We start from the raw sequence: 19,904 nt of genomic DNA, 5'->3' as shown, positions 1-19,904 counted from the left end.
CTCAGTTCATTAAGTTAAAAGGAGGCAGAACTAATCCATCATATGATAATAGAAAATATGGTACTAGAATTGAGCAGGTCCAGGGGTCGCACAGAGTCAGACACGACTGAAGCGACTTAGCAGCAGCAGCAGCAGAGGGTAAAATACATACCAGATACTCTACATTCAAATGACACATACCTATACTATCTACGGCAAGACCTTACCCTCAGTTCATATTAAGGATTTGTCAGCAGGTCTTGGGGGACCCAGTTCATATTATAGAGTCCCCCAGCACCAGGTGACATAAGAGAAAGAAAATCAGGCTTGTTTCATGGATAGACCAGCTCAAAATACTGATGTGAGCAAAATGGACTGCATTCAGTCTATACCACCACTTGGCAGCTCTGGTGAGGAAGACTCTCCCAGTAAGCAGAACATGGAGGTGGATCTGGCCAGCTCCTTCCTACAGGGAATAGACCGGCACACAAGGATATGGCAGGTACTTTGAACCAAGAACTATTAAGAGGTAGAAGCAGTATGGGCTATTTCATTCCCAGTAACCAACCTGGAAATATTTTGCCTCCCTTACTCACTGTTATTGGTTGAATTGTGTCCACTAAAAAGATATGGATCTGTAACTGTAATAAGATTTAAGTAGAGTCTTTACAGATGTAATCGAGTTAAGATGAGGTCATTGGGTTGGCCTCCAACCCAAATAACTAGTGTCTTTTTAGGAGCGGAAGACACTCACAAAAGAGGACAATGCCATGTGACGAGAAGGAAAAGGCTGGAGTTATACAGCTGCAAGTCAAGAAATACTTGCCTTGTCAGTGACACAAAAAGCTAAGAGAAAGGTGTGAAACAGATTCTTCCCTAGATCATTCAAGATCCTTCCCTAGCTACAACTTGATTTCAGACTTACAGCCTCTAGAACTATGAGAGAGTGAATCCCTGTTGTTTTCAAGTCATTCAATGTGCGGTACTTCGTTACACAGCCCTACAACATTAATACACCCACGATGGTGGTGTCTGCTGTATTAGAGTCATTCACCCAGGTAAGAGTCACTTCTGTCAAGAGACAGATTAAGAGTTTGGTGAACCAAAAGCTACTACCGCCTCTTGGTTGTTGCAGCCTTCTCAGGTCAGTAGAGGAGAAAAGAAACTCACTACACTTGCAAAAGATAAGCAAACTTTATTATGGAAAATCAAGTCACTGCTGTTTAATGAGGGCCTGGAAGACTATGACTGGAATTCAGGGGATGTCATTAGTGCCCCGAGTTGTAAATGGGAATATAGCAATCATAACCCAGTAAAACAGCTTCCCAGGTGGCACTAGTGGTAAAGAACATGCTTGCCAGTGCAGGAGATGTAAGAGACGTGGGTTCAGTATCTGGATTGGGAAGACCCTTGGAGGGGGGCATGGCAACCCACTCTAGCATTGTTGCCTGGAGAATCCCATGGAAAGGGGAAACTGGTGGGCTACAGTCCATAGGGTCACAAAGAGTTGGACGCAACTGAACCAACTTAGCATGCACGCACGTAACCCAATAAAGACATTGTAAGCAGGAGTTCTGTCCAAAAAAATGAAGGTTTAGGGCACCCACCAGGAAAGCAATTCAGACTAGTGGAAGCACTGGGCATAGGTGAGCAGAATCAAGAATAGGTAGTAATGGAGAGGTCTGATGAATATGAGCAATGGCTTTGGGACCAGTCACCATCATGTGGAGCGTAGTTTTATCACGTCTATCTATACTTACAATCATTTTTAGACTTCGTGTTTGGCTACCCCATTGAAACTTCAGTGAAAGAGTGGGCTTGGTATGGGGCACCAGAGGACCTGAGAGTTACAAGAATCAGTATCCGACACTGCTGATGGACTGCCCCATCCTCTTATCCCACCTCTGGATTTACTTGTCTCCGTGATAAATGATTTCTAAACTGATGACTGTGTCCTGTCTCAAGTGACTGCATCTCTCTACATTTGTGCCTGAGTGTTTTCAAAGGCATCAAGTCGACACTTGAATCCATGAAGGTGCAAACTCAAAGTGGAGGGAGAGTTAAATTTTCCAGGGAAGAGCATATGTTCCAACCCTCCATTCTCTGTCATGGCCTTTTCGAAGTACGTTTCATGTAGTTTCTTCAGGGGTCTCCAGGGCAGTTGTGCCCCAGATGCCCAAAGTGTAATCTATACTCTTTCCATTTTTTGATCCCCAACTCAACTGCATGCTCATTTGTATTCCCAACGATCATATCCAAGTCCTATGTCATGGTCTGCTTTTGGAGAAAACTCAATTAATACACATATCTTTAAAAACTATCACAAGGTGAGGGTAATTATCCATATTTTATGGGTAGAAAAATAAGACTCAAAAGTATTAAATAACCTGACCAAGATCACAAGCCATTGTGAAAGTGAAAGTTGCTCAGTCGTATCTGATTCTTTGCAACCCCATGGACCATACAGTCCATGGAATTCTCCAGGCCAGAATACTGGAGTGGTTGGCCTTCCCCTTCTCCAGGGGATCTTCTCAACCACTGTGCTGTGTTTAATCACTCAGCCACGTCTGTCTCTTTGTGACCTCATGGACTGTAGCCCACCAGGCCCCTCTGTCCATGGGGATTCTCCAGGCAAGAATACTGGAGTGGGTTGCCATGCCCTCCCCCACAGGGTTCATCCCAACCCAGGGATTGAACTCAGGTCTCCTGCATTGCAGGCAGATTCTTTACCACCTGAGTCACCAGGGAAGCCCCAGAATACTGGAGTGGGTAGCCTGTCTCTTCTCCAGGAGACCTTCCCAACCCAGGAATCAAACTGGGCTCTCCTGCACCAGGTGGGTTCTTTCAGCTGAGCCACCAGGGAAGCCCTGCAAGCCATTCAGTTCAGTTCAGTTGCTCAGTTGTGTCCAACTCTGCGACCCCATGAATTGCAGCATGCCAGGCCTCCCTGTCCAGCACCAACTCCCAGAGTCCACCGAAACTCATGTCTATCAAGTCAGTGATGCTATCCAGCCATCTCATCCTCTGTCGTCCCCTTCTCCTCCTGCCCCCAATCCCTCCCAGAATCAGGGTCTTTTCCAATGAGTCAACTCTTCTCATGAGGTGGCCAAAGTATTGGAGTTTCAGCTTTAGCATCAGTCCTTCCAAAGAACACCCAGGACTGATCTCCTTTAGAATGGACTGGTTGGATCTCCTTGCAGTCCAAGGGGCTCTCAAGAGTCTTCTCCAACACCACAGTTCAAAAGCATCAATTCTTCATCACAAGCCATTAGTGGAAGATAATTCTAATTGCTATCAGACTTTAGTTCATCACATAATATCTTTATGATTTTGTTTCAGTCACATGCCACTTAGATTATTTTACCCAATTAAAATAGGCATATTTAAAAGGAAAAGTCACTATTGTAATAAAAATAACCCCCCTAGCACTTGCTATAAATACAGGATAATCATAAAAATGTGTACAATAATAAAACTGATTTCTGACACAGCTAAAGGCCAATGACAGCTATCCTCTAATGATATGAGGTGATTCCAAAAAGACTTTTCTTTGTGCTTCTGGCATCAGTTGCTGCCTTTCTCCCCTCTTCTGTTTTGCTTCAGCTGACTTGCTCAAAACTAAAATTCAACATTCATTTACTTCCCTCATCGCCACCACGGAGCATACCATTAAAATCATCTTTAACACAGATCTGAAAACTATATTACACTGTAAAGGTATAGTCTGCAAAACTCTCCCCATTGAATTTCTTTTCCTTCTAGAACCCTTGTTAGTTTTTAATGCCTAACTTTATGGAATGCACTTATCTCTAGATACAACATATTTTTCAGCCAATAGGCCTAGGAAAAAATTTATATCTACCCTCCGAATTCTAAATGCAGCATTTACAATGTGCGGTGAAAAGACAATGGGCAGTAACAGCTATGAGTTATACTTCCAGTCACAAGAGGATTAACATTACAGTTGGACCTTTTGGAAAGCACTCTGAGCACTGACTATGGGGATATGAAGCTAAGTGTTGGAGCTGAGAGGCAACACAGTCATATTCAACGTGAGCCTTCTTCTTGCCTTTTTGACCTTGTCCTGAGTAGATTTCCATAGTATCTTGCATGTTGTAGCACTTGTTTTTGCCTAGTGCTGGTCAATGACTCCCCCAGAAGTTAGCTTTTTGCTAAAGACTAGAGAAAGAGTCAAAAGGGAAAAACAATTACAATAAAGGAAAAGATGCTACTGCATAAAAAGCAATTCAACACGACTGCTAGTGACGATCAGAAAGTGATGTTTTAAGCACTTTATATCCTAACATAGTCTGAGCCTTATACAGGTAGTTTGTTTTAGTTACATTTTAGGAAAGTGGTTGTGGATTTTGAGCTGATGTGTAACACATTATAATCTTTACCACTTAGAGGAAGGGGAAATTGGCTTCCAGTTGCTGCTTGAATGCCGAATGCCTGATTTTCAGGAATGGATTACTGATGACTGTAGTCAGATAGCTATCCGTCATTTATCTATCTACTATCTGTCTTCATCATCATTATCTACCCTCATCTTTAAAAAATAACCAAAAGTAGCTGATAGCATAGAAAATATAAGGTTTGAAAAACTGAAATAAAGGAATATAAAAACAATATCCTAGGAAGAATAGAAAAATAAATACAGCAAAAATGAAGAAGAGTGTAGCATCACTGCCTATACCTGAGTTTCCTAATAAGAAAAATAACAAAGTATAATTTTTGCTAACTTCTTGGACAGGAAAAGAAAATTCCAACTACAAAATTTTAAATTTTATTTTTCATATAGACTTTTAGACAAGGAATGATTTACAAAAAAATTGTAAACTTTGTAGATACGACTTTTTATCATGAAGAACCAAAAGAGCAGCCAAGAGCATTCTGTTAAACCACAGCTCCACAGTGACAATTTAGTGAGAGTTTAAGAGGATATGGACTCATTTGGAAAATGATCGAATCTAAATATAGGAAGTAATGTAAAATTTTTTCTTTATTCCTTAATTTTTTTCTTTCTTCTCTCTCTCTCTGTCTGTCTGTCTCTCTCTCTTTCCTATTTCTCAGAACCAAATTTGGGTACAAATTGATCATCAGATAATAGGGATTTTCTTACTTTTATGAAAGCAAAAATGCTGATATTCCATGTTAGTGGCTAGGACAAAAAGCTACTTTTAGGAAGTTAGACATTGTTGATTTCAGCTGCTCAGTCATGTCCAACTCGTTGCCACCCCACTTCCTTATCCTTCACCATCTCCTGGAGTTTTCTAAGACATGTCCATTGAGTCGGTGATGCCATCCAGCCATCTCATCCTCTGTCGTCCCCTTCTCCTCCTGCCCTCAATCTTTCCCAGCATCAGGGGCTTTTCCAATGAGTCAGTTCTTCGCATTGGGTGGCCAAAGTATTGGAGCTTCAGCATCAGTCCTTCTGATGAATATTTGGGGTTGATTTCCTTTAGGATTGACTGGTTTGATCTCCTTGCTGTCCAAGGAACTCTCAAGAGTCTTCTTCAGCGCCATAATTTGAAAGCATCAATTCTTTGACATTATTGGCACTTAACTGAGATTGAATCTTAATCCCAAACATTTTTCCTACATATCCTTCAAAAGAAGGTTTTCTCCTGAATGTCTCTTCCTATTGAACTTGAATAATATTGACATTTAGCTGACAATCAACAAATATCTTTTAATTAACTAATATATAAGAACCACTCCATTCTGAATAGGAAATGGTTTACTGAGCCTTCTTTAGCCAGTTATTACCTTAAGTCAACACTCAGTTGATTTGAAACTATTGTTTCAAAAAGAGACTGAAGTCTTCTTGACAACTTGGCTCCTCTGATATCTAAGGTTGACCAGAGAGAGAACAAAATTCATAATGAAGGAATTGATGAAAGGCCTGGCTTATCTGCTGGTCACCATTATACAGATATGGACTTATCCTGTACATTTAGAGTTGAAATATTCATAAGTCCTGCCTTTGCCTTTAATTGTGGAGACAAACTCTATATGGGCTTCCCTGGTGGCTCAGCTGGTAAAGAATCCGCCTGCAATGCGGGAGACCTGGGTTTGATCTCTGGTTGGGAAGATCCCCTGGAGAAGGGAACAGCTACCCACTCCAGTATTCTGGCCTCGAGAATTCCACGGACTCTATAGTCCATGGGGTCGCAAAGAGTCAGACATGACTGAGTGACTTTCACTTCACTATGTATGACTGATCTCTATTTATATCAATTTTTGCTGTATTCTAAATAAGTGTCTCTGAGTTAGTCTTTGAGAGGATTATATTAAAAACATAAATATACATAGTTATTTTAACCCATTTACTGAAGAAACCACAAGCATCTTCCAAGGCTAAGATCTATGAAGTGCTAAGTTAAATAGCAGCAAAGCCTATTTATCGGAACTATATTAAGCAATATCCCAAGCAAGTATTGAACAGCAACATTTTTTTTCTCATGAAGGTGATGGTATGTGTGCTCTGTATTATTTTCTCATCTAAGACAAATAAATGAAAAGCCATCCACACAAAAGTTATCAGAGTTTCAGAAGGTGAATGTGTCATATTCCTTTTGCCTAAGTGGAGCCAGAATTGTGTCAGGTCATTGAATCAGTTTTGATCCAGCATTGGCATTCACCACCTACTTTGAGACTGCTCAGGAAGCCAAAATCGGGAAGATGAAATAACACTGTGCTCCTATGAGGAAGCCAGCCTCTGAACAACAGGAAAGCTCTGCCAACACTGCACACACACACACACACACACACACACACACACACGTGTGTATATATCTGTATCAACAGCTACATGTATAGCTATATTCATCTTAGTCACTCAGTCGTCTGACTCTTTGAAACCCCAAGGACTGTAGCCCTCCAGGCTCCTCTGTCCATGGATTCCTCACTAGAATGGGTAGCCATTCCCTTCTCCAGGGGATCTTTCCAACCCAGGGATCGAACCCAATTTTGCATTCCAGGCAAAATTCTTTATCATCTGATGCCTACTCCAGGATTCTTGCCTGGAGAATCCCAGGAACAGAGCCTAATAGGCTGCCATCTATGGAGTCGCACAGTCAGACATGGCTGGAGTGACTTAGCAGCAGCAGCGGCATGATGGAAGCCGATATAGCTGCATATCTACATCTGTATTGTGCTAAAAATTTGCAACTGGGATAGGACAAGATATCAGAGAAAAAACAGATAATTAGGAAATAACAGAAAGGATGGAGTGTGAGTCTGGAACACAAACAAGCATTACAACTTATTTCACTGGCTTGTTTGGGGCTGTTACTAAGTTTAGGTACTTCATTTGTCTAAAATAAAAACAAGATAAAAAGTTCCCTTAATATACCTAACACTGAACCAAATGAATCTTTCTCCTTTGACCTAGTGTAATGAGACTGGGGCAATTGCACCTCTGTCCATTTATCTGAATAGTATAAGGAGTAGACAAGGAAAACACAGTCACTTTCTTCCCTATAGGCTGCCTTTTGGAGCCCTCTGCATTCTAAGTCTGCACCACATTGGCTGGCCCTCTGCTCACAGTTCTCCCTATTCTCATATGGCTCTCTTCTCTCTGCAAACACTGAACTGTGTACAAATAGTCATCTGGACTCAGGCCAGAAGCATGATGAATCGCTGCCTAACTTGCCTACTGCTTTCTTCTCTTTCTATTTTCTCCAACGTGTGCTCTTAACCTATCACTGAAAAGGAAAGAGGAGACAGAGGCCACTGGTGAATTTTGTATTTCATAAATCTTGTAATCCAGGCCAGGCTTCAGCTACTCCCCTCTCTTTATTCAAGCAGGGAACTCAATGAATCAAACATCACTTGCTCTTGGATCCCTGAGGGCTACCCTTGGCGAAGCCCTTTGCTTTCCAGGACAGCCAGCACAGAGGACTGCGATGCAAGGTCAAGGCTCTCTGGGACCAGCTCATGGCCTTTTCCCACAAAGCCCAGCATTTAAAGACAGAGTTCAGGAGGGAGGCCGTCAAGAATAACTGAATTTGTCCAAAGAAACAAAGACACACATTTGGTTGATTTTTCCAGGAGGCTGCAGAATATTTGCATTTGTTGAAAAGAAGAATCCTTACACACACAGAGCTCTGTATCCTTCAGTGTGCTATAGGTTAAAAATAATGTTATTATGTGGTTGTTATAGTATCCTACCCTCTGAGGTAGATGGGTCTGGCATACTTGTGATATTTTGTTAGATGAGAAGATAGAACCATTGAGAGTTTAAGTACCTGGACCAGGGTGTCACATCTCTCAAAGCGGAATCTACAACCAGAATCTCAAACCCAGAGCTCTCTTTACTACACTCCCCACATTGTCTTCCAGAAACTTGGAAATTCTGTGAGTGCTTATATTACCAAGCTCTTTTGCTTGGCTGAAACCTATTTCATATCCACATTCATTTTATGAAATAAAATTGACAATCAAAAAGGAAGTAAATAATGTCAGAATTGTATCTCTCCTTCTATGCTCTCTGCAACTTTACAGCAACTACTCTTCCATCTTCTTTCATAAGACTCAACATAGAATGTTATCAAGGATAATGGGCTTCCCCAATGGCTCAGATCATAAAGAATCTGCCTGCAATTCAGGAGACCCAGGTTTGATCCCCAGGTGGGGAAGAACCCCTGGAGAAGGGAATGGTTACCCACTCTAGTATTCTTGCCTGGAGAATACCATGCAGATAGGAGCCTGGCAGGCTATAGTTCATGGAATTGCAATGAGCTGGACATGACTGAGACACTAAACTTGCACGCATCAAGGAAAATATTCTCCAGTCATGAAAAACAACCTTCTTGGCGCGGGCGCCATGGAGCGCTGCTCGGGCGCTTTGGAGGAGGCGGCAGACGGGCCCGGCAGCAGGAGCGGCACTACCAGTTGCTGTCGGCGCTGCAGGGCCTGGTCAAGGAGCTGCCCAGCTCCTTCCAGCAGCGCCTGTCCTACACCACGCTCAGCGACCTGGCCCTGGCGCTGCTCGACGGCACCGTGTTCGAGATCGTCCAGGGGCTGCTGGAGATCCAGCACCTCACCTAGAAGAGCCTGTACAACCAGCGCCTGCGGCTGCAGAACACCGAGTTGCAGTGTGACCTTCGCGCGGGACCCCCAGAGACGCTCTCACCCACTCCCAGGCGAGATCTTGGCTCTGGCTGTGGCAGTAGACCGCCCGCGGCGTTGACAGCTTTGCAGCTCCCAATAGGGCCCGTTCCCCCTCCAAGGTGCATCAGGTTCCCATTCACGGAGCCCCGAAGCACCCTCTGGGCCCTGAAAACGCGTCCCCTGGAGCCACACGCTGGGCAAAACCTCCTGCGCCTTGGCCCCTCCCAGGCATCCCTACAGGGGTGGGAGCGGCCTCCGGAGCCCCTTCCAGCGGGGTGTGCCGGGCTGCTCTTCTGGGTCCCTCAGATTTCTCACCTTTGTCATTTTTTTTTACCCAACTTTATTTTAAAAATAAACAGGGAAGTTGAAAGTACACTATAATGAATATCCATACGTTCTCCAGCTCCACTCAGTAATTAAAGTTTTGACAAAGTTAAAAAAAAAAACAAAAAACAACCTTCTTAAGTACAAATACTATAAAAAATGTGTATAGGTATAGGGTAGCTTCCTTTCCTTGACAAGAATCCTTGTTACAAACCCCAGATAACTGAACTCTCTATTCATGCCTCTGTAAATAGCCCTTCTACTAAATTCTTCTCAATTTAACTTACTTTTTGTGTGTTATTTGTTTCTTTTTGGCAATTTGACTATATAATATAGGTCGGTTCTTTTGCGTCTCTGAACTTCTTTCTCCTCATCAACAAAATGGGACTAATAATATTTATCTTGGATGATTCTTGTAAGAATCAAAATTTGTAGCCAATACACAAAAAATGAACACAGGGTAGTTAAGTGTCAGGCAATTCGCTGGGCTCTAGAAATCCAACAGTGAATAACATAGACAAGGTATAATAGTTAAATATATTATGCCACTCTCTTCTGGCCTTCAGAGTTTCTGCTGAAAGTCAGCTGTCAGCCTTACCAGCCTTCCCTCACATGTAACATTTTGCTTTTCCCTTGTTACTTTTAATATTCTCTTTATCTTTAATTTTTGTCATATTAATCACAATGTGTTTTGATGTAGTCCTCTTTGCATTAAGACTCTCTGTGCTTCCTGAATCTAGAAGTCTGTTTCCTTTCCAAGGTTAATAAAGTTTTTAGCTACTTTGTCTTCAAATAAGTTCTCTGCCCTTTTCTCTTCTCTCCTTCTGGGCCCCCTGCAATGCAGATGTTAGTATGCTTGAAGCTGTCTTAGAGATCACTTACACTGTCCTCATTTCTCTTTATTATTTTTTCTTTTTCCTTTACATCATTAATGTTTTCTTTGTCTTTCAGCTCACTGATCTGTTCCTCTGAGTCACCTAATCTACTGTTGATTCCTTCTGGTATACTTTTCATTTCAGTTATTGTATTCCTCATCTCTGTTTTGGTCTTCACACTTTCTAACTCTGTTAAACAAAGTTCTAACTTCTCACTCTGGTCGTCCAATCTTCTCTTGAGATATTTGATTATCAACATTACTTAGAACTCTCTATTGGTGGATTGGCTATCTCCACTTCACTTAGTTCTTTTCAAGACTTGTTCTTCATCTTGACTGTCTTCCTCGGTTTCTTCCTTTTGCCTAATCTGCTGTTTATATTCCTATGTGTCTAGTAGGTTGGCTAGATTTCCTGACATTGGAAAATTAGTCTTTTGTAGGAGAGTCCTGTGTGTTCCAGTAACACACTTGCCTCTGGTCACCATTGCTATGTGCTCCAGGGGTGCCTCCTACTGGGGCTGCACGGGTCCTTCTGTTGCGACAGGCTAACTACTTTGGGGGTCTGGTAGGCAAGGCTGGCCCCTGGTCATAATGGTTGCCAACTCCTTATTATACTTTAAGTCCTAGCACAAATATCAACTCTTTTCTGAAATCAAGCTCTATTTGCCTAGTTCAAGCTGACTCATTCAACACTTAGAATACCATAGAATTCAGTATATACATCAATCATTGTCACATCATGTCAATTTTCTTTTTACAAATGTCATTTTCCTCACTTGGAAGTCATCTTTTATGGAAGGAGATTTTTCTTTTATGATTTTCTCTGCATCAGTGCCTGACCAAACATGAGTGTACCTTCTGTGTTGAATGGGATTAGAATTTAAGTTTGCTTTTAGCTTGATATCTAATTTAACAAGATCTCTCCTCCAATATGTCCATACTGACTCTTGGGCTAGAGATTTTTAGTTCTCTACTGACACTCAATCAGCTCATTCCATTAAACATAAAACCAATCTGGAATAGATGCTCTAAGAAATTAAACTCTATTTCTTCTCATTAAAAAAAAAAAAAAAATCCTAGAAACTCTCCAGTCTTCAGGGAGGGTATTCATATATATACATATTTATGATTTTTAATGAAGAAAAATAAACAATTGGTTTCCCTAATTAGTCCTACATAGCTGAGTCTGTCACTGCTAAATGTGTGTCTGTACTGCTTCAGTGCTTAAATAAAACGATAGGAAACTCTGAGCCTAATTTACCTTCTTCATAAGGTGAAGGTTATATATTTTTCAAAGGCAACTAATTGGAATATTGCAAACAGAACATTTAATATTTAAGGTTTGAATTGCTTCCTAACAAGTCATTTTGATTTAAAGGCAGATGCATAATCTAAGAAAAAATTATTTGATGGATATTTGGATCCTATAACATCCTTATCTAATGTCTCTCTTTGCCAAATCCCACCTTGGTAAAATATAGTTTATTATAAAGAATGGAGAAAATAGCCATTAAATGGAGGAATAAAGACTTAGAGATTTTTATTTGCTCATCCAGGAATTCATTCAATCAACAGTTTCTTAGAATAAACTAGAAAATACAAAAAAAAAGAAAAATTTTACATTAAAGAAATAGAATAAATCTCATTTTTTCCCTTTAATTATCATATGGGCTCATTGAACTATTTTGTTTGTAAAATAACTTAAAATTATGAAAACTGAAAAAGGTACAGTGAACTCAAGTAGTAAATAGGGAGGAAATTTTCCTGGAATTCCGAGGTTTAAGGTGCTTTTTGTTCATTGTCTTTGTGTTTTTGCTATTGTCTGGTTTCTGCTTTGGGGGTGTTTTTGCAGTTACATTTCTCCTCCAGGGATGTATAGTCAAATCATTGTATTTGTAAGTTATTTTGAATAGTTCTATCACAAGATAGAAAATTGTTAATTAAACTTTTGTTTTGATTCAATTTTTAGTATTGCTTTTAAATTTTTTATTTTGTTGTATAATTATGTATAATGTTTTCAAGATTCCAAATTCAAATCAACAAGAAAGTCTAGATTTAATACCCTCCCCCTTAATTCTATTCCCTTTCTTACCAACAAATAAACATTTAAAAATGTATTATGGTTTATCCATTTGAAAATACAAGCATACATTATAACATAATCTAGTTTTTATACTTCAATAGAGGTATACATATTAATAACCTCTTTTTCTTAAACAGCCAGATCTATGGGTTGTATAATAGTTATCTATTTCTGTGTAATAAACCACCCCAAATACAATGGATTGAAATAGCAATCATGTATTTGTTCATCTCGGTTGTTGGCTTGATCTGTCTTTTCATGTGTTGACTCATCGAGTTTAGTTCAAGCGTTTTTACATAGCACTTCTAGGGTAGCAAGCGAAAACAGAAGTTATAATGCCTTTTGAGACTTAGGCTGAAAAGTTTCACATCTATTACAATACATTGGCTTAAGCCACTTGCAAGGCAAGTCCAGATTCATGAGATAGAGAAATAAATTCTATCTCTTCAGTGAAAGAGTAAAAAAGGTACATTGTGTTGGAGGAAGAAATCATTGTGACTATCTGATCTATTCTCGAGACCTCCTTCCTATCTATGTCTGCAAAGGTTTGAGCAAAGCAATGCCTTAGGAAATAGTGTGTGTGTGCGCGTGCGCTCAGTTGCTCAGTCAAGTCTGACTCTTTGTGACTCTATGGATGGTAGCCTGCCAGGCTCCTCTACCCATTTGATTTTCCTAGCAAGAACACTGGAGTGGGTTGCGATTTCCTTCTCCTGAGGATCTTCCTGACCCAGGGATAGAACCTACATCTCCTGCACTACAGGCAGACTGTCTGCCACTGAGCCACCAGAGAAGCCACATTAGCAAACGGAAATGACAAATATCATGGGCTCTAGTCAATTGCGTTAGGAACTAGTCTGCCTTTGAGGGGAGGAAACATGGAATAAACGTAGAAATGGGGCCAGAGCTTCTTAATGGGAGTAGATTTGTTTGCTGCCAAACTAGAAATTCCATGTGTTCTTCCAAACACAGCTCCAAATTTGTGCAAATGTCCCCTTTATTCCAATGAGACTAAAGGAAGTGACGCCATCTTTAGTTATCCCGAGTTTATCAATGAATGATATTCTTAGGGTAACTCTTCCTTATTCAGCAATGGTTTTGAGACATAACTGGCCCAATCAAACTAAAAGGAAATGTGCACATATAATTCTTGGCGCAACACTTTGTCTTGCAGCCTTGTTGGGGGCAAAAAGGAATCCTTTTGGTCACAAATACTTCCTGCAAAGTATTTAAACATCTTAAAGACAATCAACCTCAGAGGAAGTCAATACTGAGGACAGAAGATTGAAAAGACAATAAGAACCAGGCACTCTGATGACATAATAACATCTCTATTCCATTCTGCACTGGAGACTGCCCTGCTTGACTTTCATTTATGCAAGAAAGTTTCTTTTGTTCTCAACACTATTTTGGAGCTAAAGAATCTGAGGTTCAGAGAATGTTAATATAACAAAATGAGACAATGGATGAAACAGTGTGTTAGACCTAGTCCAGAGCTTTAGAGGTTTGATGAGTGTTAGTCAGTCTTAGGAAGATGTTGTCATTTCCCTAGGGCCTTACTACAGCATCCCTAGACCAAGACCTTACTACTGAAATCTGCAGATTCACAACTCAAATTCAAGTTCTATTTCTTTCCCATTATGCCACAGTGCATATAGTTGGTATTTATCCCAGAAATTATTTAATGATACAAGCTCTTGAAGGAAACAGTGTTTGGGGACAAGGAAAAGAAGATTTTTTTTTTTTTGAATGTTAGAATATTCCCCTATAAATGCAGACCTAAAAAAGATGCTTTCATGGGCAGCATAAGGGTACTATGTGCATAAATATGAAGAAGAGAGTAAAAGTGACCTAAAAGAAAGCAGAAATGAGGACAGATTTAGAGCAGTGCAGAAGCATGAAAAGAACACTGATTTTGGAATTAATAAGCCTGGTTTGGAATCACAAATAACTATAAGAAAATATCCTCATGTTTAACCCAGAGATAACTATATCTACCTAGAAGATCAAAAAAAAAATTATTAAATGACAGTTATATAGAGGGTCCCTAGCACAGGCTATGCTTTATGTTCGATACTCCATAAATGTTGTTGTAAAGACATGCTATGATGTGAATGGGTCCAAGCTTTTAGAACTCTGGCTAGAAGAATATGTGTGTGTGTGTGTGTGTGTGTGTGTGTGTGTGTCTTTAGGACTGGACTTCTATTTTATAGACAGAAGTATTTCTCCTGCTGTTTTATAGACAAAATCTTGATTTCAACTTTGGGGGAGGATTTCTTTTTCTTTTATGAAAAGAAATATTTTACTTGTTAGTTTGTTGATGTAATAACAAAGCAAAAGGAAAGAAGTTTGGGATAGGGGATAGCTAAACTATACCACACAATATATTCCTTTTTTTTCAGGACTGAACGAATATGCCTCTTCCTAAATATGAGTTAAACTGTCTTCTCTCAAAAAAAAATGTTAATTTTTGAGAGATATGCATGAGCTAGCTGTTATTACCCACTTGGAGACTGGCATAGAGATATGTTGATGGCAGGAAGTGCTCAGAAGCACAGCATGGCAGGAAGTGTTCACAGCATGATATTCAGAAATCTGGTAGGGAAGACTGAAGCCCAATCTCCATTTTCCACTGAAGGCTTCCACATGTTATTTTTTCTGGACTTCAAAATTCAGACTTTTGTAAATGTCCTATACTTGGAATATACCAATCAGATGGCCTGGCCATTGACATGTTCTTTGAGTTGTTTTGATAAAGACAGTGAACATTCTGACAACCATCATGGACATGAGGAATATTTCAGGAGAGTGTAAAGACTCAAAATTGAAATCCTCTACACAAGATAGGTTCAAAATCATTTCCATGTATTTATGTTTTTGTCCACTCCAAAAACATTTATTGAGTAGCTATTATGTATTAATCACTTCAGTTTCCCTGGTGGCTCAGTGGTAAAGAATCCACCTGCAATGCAGGAGACATGGTTTTGATTCTTGGTTTGAGATGATCCCTTGGAGAAGGAAATGGCAATTCACTCCAGTATTCTTGCCTGAAAAATTCAATGGACAGAGGACCCTGGTGGGCTACAGCTCATGGGGTCACAATGAGTCAGACACGACTTAGCAACTAAACCACCACCACCACCACCATACAAAACCTCTGCTTCAGGAGCTTTCACTCTAGTTGGAGATATAGAAAATAAACAAGCAAAATAATACAGAAGCAATATGTAAGCAAAGTAACTGCAAGTAATAATCATTACTATGAAAATAATATTTTCTATGATCAAGGAAGACTGCTCTGATAGGGTAACGTTTGAGCTCATGTCTAAATAATAAGAAAGGGAAGAACAATGGCCCCAGAAAAGATGACCACATCCTCATTTCTGGAATCTATGAATATTTTCTTTAACATGGCAAAAGGGAATTTGCACACATCTCCTTCAGGGTTAAGGACTCTGGCATGGGGAGATTATCCAGGATGATCTGTGTGGACCCAATCTAATCATTGAGTCTAAATGTGGACGAGGAAGGCATAACAGTGTATCAGAAAGATGGCATTAGAAGGACTAAGCCCACTTTTCCCGGTTTTTAAGGTGGAGACAAGAGACCCCCAGACAACGGGTGTAGTTTGGTTTCTACAAGCTGGGAACAGAACTCAGCTGACAAGCAGGAGAAGAACACGGACCTTGGGCCTACAGCCTAGGAACTGAATTTTGCCAGTAACCCTGTGCTGTGCTTAGTCACTCAGTTGTGTTCAACATTTTGTGACCCCATGGACCCTAGCCCACTAGGATACTCTGTCCATGAGTATTCCTCCAGGCAAGAACACTGGAGTGGGTTGCCATGCCCTCCTCCAGAGGATCTTCCCAACCCAGGGATCAAACTCTGGTCTCCCGCATTGCAGGTGGTTTCTTTACTGTCCAAGCCACCAGGGAAGCCCAAGAATACTGGAGTGGGTAGCCTAACCATTCTCCAGGGAATCTTCCTGACCCAGGAATTGAACCAGTGTCTCTTGCATTGCAGGTAGATTCTTTACCAGCTGAGCTACCAGAGAAGCCTGCCAGTAACCATAATGAGCAGTAAATGAATTCTCGCCTAGAGCCTGCACAAAAGGAATGTAGCCCCGTTGACCACTTGATTTTAATTCTGAAACATTCATACTTGACTTCTAACTTATACAACTCTAAGATCACAAATCGTGTGCCCTGGTGGTGGTCCAGTGGCTAAGACTCCATTCTCCCGATGCAGGGGGCCCGGGTCCCATCCCTGGTCAGGGAATGAGACCCTACATGCCACAATTAGGAGTTTGCATGCCACAGCTAAAGATTTCACATGCTTCACTGAAGCTCGAAGACCCTGTATGCTCCAACTAAGACCCAGTCCTGCCAAATAAATACTCTAAATATTTTTTAAAAGTCACATGCCCTATTCGGATTGTAAAAAAGCAAATAAACAAAACAGCAACAAAGAACAAACAAAAACAAAAACCAATTTGTGCTCTCCTATGCTGTGAAACTTTCTGCAGAAACAAAAGAAACCTAATACACATGCAGAGATAAGAGGGGTCCACATTCTAGACTGTGGACCCAGTAATGCACAAGTCCTAGCATGGCTGAGGTGGACAGTGACACTCAGCACAAATTTTTGCAATATTCAGACACTTTCCAGAATGCCAGGACATACTTGAAGAAGGAAACCTGGTAAAGATAACTCACGCCTCACCATCAGTTGACATACAGGTTTAGACGATTATGAATTGGAGAAAGATGAATCACTCCGCAAATTTGTGAACTCTAGATGCCTGTGTGTTTGCTCAGTCACTTTAGTCCTGTCCAACTCTTTGTGACCTATGGACTGCAACCTGTCAGGCTCCTCTGTCCATGGGATTTTCCAGGTATGAATGGTAAAGTTGATAACCATGCCCTCCTCCAGGGGACTATCCCAATCCAGGCATTGAACCCACATCTCCTACATTGCATGTGGATTCTTTACCCACTGAGCCATCTGGGAAGCCCAAAATCTAGATAATGCTTCACAGCTGAAATTCATACCAAATCTCTCGAATAAGAGTTTGCTATTCAACAAGCACTTGGAGTTCCAGGGTAGAAATCTTAGTAATGACAAGGAACCAGCCTGAAGAGTCCATTTATATGTCCGTTTATTTAAAGGATAAAAGGAAAAGGAAGGAGGCATCATTCCATCAGTGCAGCAGCACAGCTATATGATCCCCTAGTATGGGGCATCTGACAGTAAGTGGAGGATGAGTCGGGGAAGGGTGACTCTGGTTGAGCAGAAGAGGGTTGGTTGTTTATGGTCCTGAAGAACTTTTCTTTTTGCAAGAGAGGAAAGAGCCTTTCTCAGGGAAAAGGCCATTAGCTTTTTCATAGGGGACCCCGACCCAGGCAATTTAACCAGCTTTCAGAAGCAATCTCTCTGGTTTTCTATGTTACTGTGTTTCATTTCAATTTTTCTCTTTTTCTCTGAATTGTGTAACCAGTTGCAAACAGGTCCTGGGAAGAGGGGAGACGAGATGCCGCACCAGATGCTGTCTTATACTCAGGCTTCCACCCCTTGGCTGCCCCTTTCATGCTTTTACAAACTTCACATCAGTCAGCTGGAAAGTGGCTGAACTGAAAAGCAATTTGCAAGCAGGCAGCATCCCTGCTGTCATTGTCAACTGGTGGTAAAGGCAGAAGGGACATGTACAGGGTCTGGAGAGGAACATAGGAGAGAGTATACACAATAAGAAGCCAGTGTGTCTAGACAATTCTTCTTGAAGAGAGAGCTGAGATGAGCAGAGAGGAATGCAGGCATGAAAGCTTCATGGACATCCTGGCATGGAGATGGGTGAAGGCTGAGGGCTAGCTGGGATGGCATAGCATAGTGGTTAATAGTCCTGGTGTGAAGCCTGGATATGGATGCTTGCACTGCTGCATTTTATCTGTATGAGCTCAAAAATTAATGTAAGTCTTCTGCACCTTATTGCAATATTGTGGTGACTACATGCTAATACATACAAAGTGCCAAACACTCATTACTAAGTGCTATTACAATTCCTGACATGTAGAGGGTGGCAAAGTTCTAAATGGGGTTTTCCTGGTGGCTCAGTGGTAATGAATTCACCTGCCATTGCAGAAGATGTGGGTTTGATCCCTGGGTCAGGAAATTCCTTTGGAGAAGGAAATGGCAACTCACTCCAGTACACTTGCCTAGGAAATCCCATGGACACAGGAGCCTGGTGGGCTACAGTCCATGGTGTCACAGAGTCAGACATGACTTAGCAACTAAACACCGTCACCTTGACCACCAGGAAGTGAGTAGGAAAACACACCTCTTCTCAGAGGACATACATAGTATAGTCAACAAATGGTAGAGCTGAGAGACATTTTGGAGAGTGGATGAATCCTATCCCCTTAGTTGACAGATAAGGAAACCGAGGCTCAAAATGTTCTGTGGTTGGTTCAAGGTCACAAAGCCAGTTAAGAGATTAGGCAGCCTGGTAAACACTGAATTGTCTCATACTCACTCTGTGACTGTCTGGACACCCAGTGGTGGTTGCTTTTCTACATGACTTGAAATCACTGCCTTCTATAAACCGTAAGACCGAGATCATAGAAATCCCATACCTGCTCCCACATACCACCAGCTGATGCTGCCTTTCTAACCTGACCCTCATTACAGCTTTTGTATGGAGACTAGCTTCTGCCTATCTCCTATTTCTTCATATTTTCCATGTTTCCAGGAAGACAGCTGAGGATCTCCTGAGCCACCAATCTCAGTGGAATCATATGATTCTAATAGTTTCAATATTTTTAGGGGGAAAAAAAGATATATTTCTATTTAGAGGTTCCAAAGTAGATGCAGCCCATGCTACAGACGGTTTTGTTTTTTCCCAACAATGGTGCAAACCTTTTGAATTGGACAACCTACCCCAGTTTTCACAGGCTCCACTATTCTTTTTGTTAGACTCAACTTCATCCACACACTGATCTCACTATTGTATCTGACTAGATACTGCAGATTTTATTCAGTGACTCCTGGTATGGGCACGATTTTTCTAATTTAAAAAAAAAAATGCATTTTCTGTAAAGCTTTTTAATTGGACATTGCATTAATGAGATGTTCTTACATATTTTCTGAGTTTAAACTTTTGCATTTAAGTAAAGAGTTCTTTTTTCATCATGATAGTTTACTGTGATACCCTGGCCAGGGTTGTAAATACTAATATAGGCATTGTTGGGAAAGTATCTTGTAGATGTGGTTAACATCTGCAATCAGTACACTTTCAATACAAAGATTGCCTCGATTATGTAGGAAAACCTCATCTAATCAGTGCAAAGGCCTTAAAAGCAAAGCAGGTTTTCTAAGGAAGAAGAAAGTCTGCCTCAGGACAAGTTTCCAGCCCACAGGACTGCCCTATGGCTTTAAATCTTGTCAGCCCTCATAACTGTCTAAGTCAATTCTTTAAAATAAATCCCTTTATACTCATTTAAATCTACTATATATATATATATACACACACACTATCAT

Source organism: Bos indicus x Bos taurus, chromosome 15 (assembly GCF_003369695.1).
Source record: "Bos indicus x Bos taurus breed Angus x Brahman F1 hybrid chromosome 15, Bos_hybrid_MaternalHap_v2.0, whole genome shotgun sequence".
Classification (NCBI taxonomy): domain Eukaryota; kingdom Metazoa; phylum Chordata; class Mammalia; order Artiodactyla; family Bovidae; genus Bos; species Bos indicus x Bos taurus.
This window is presented reverse-complemented; position numbering follows the sequence as displayed.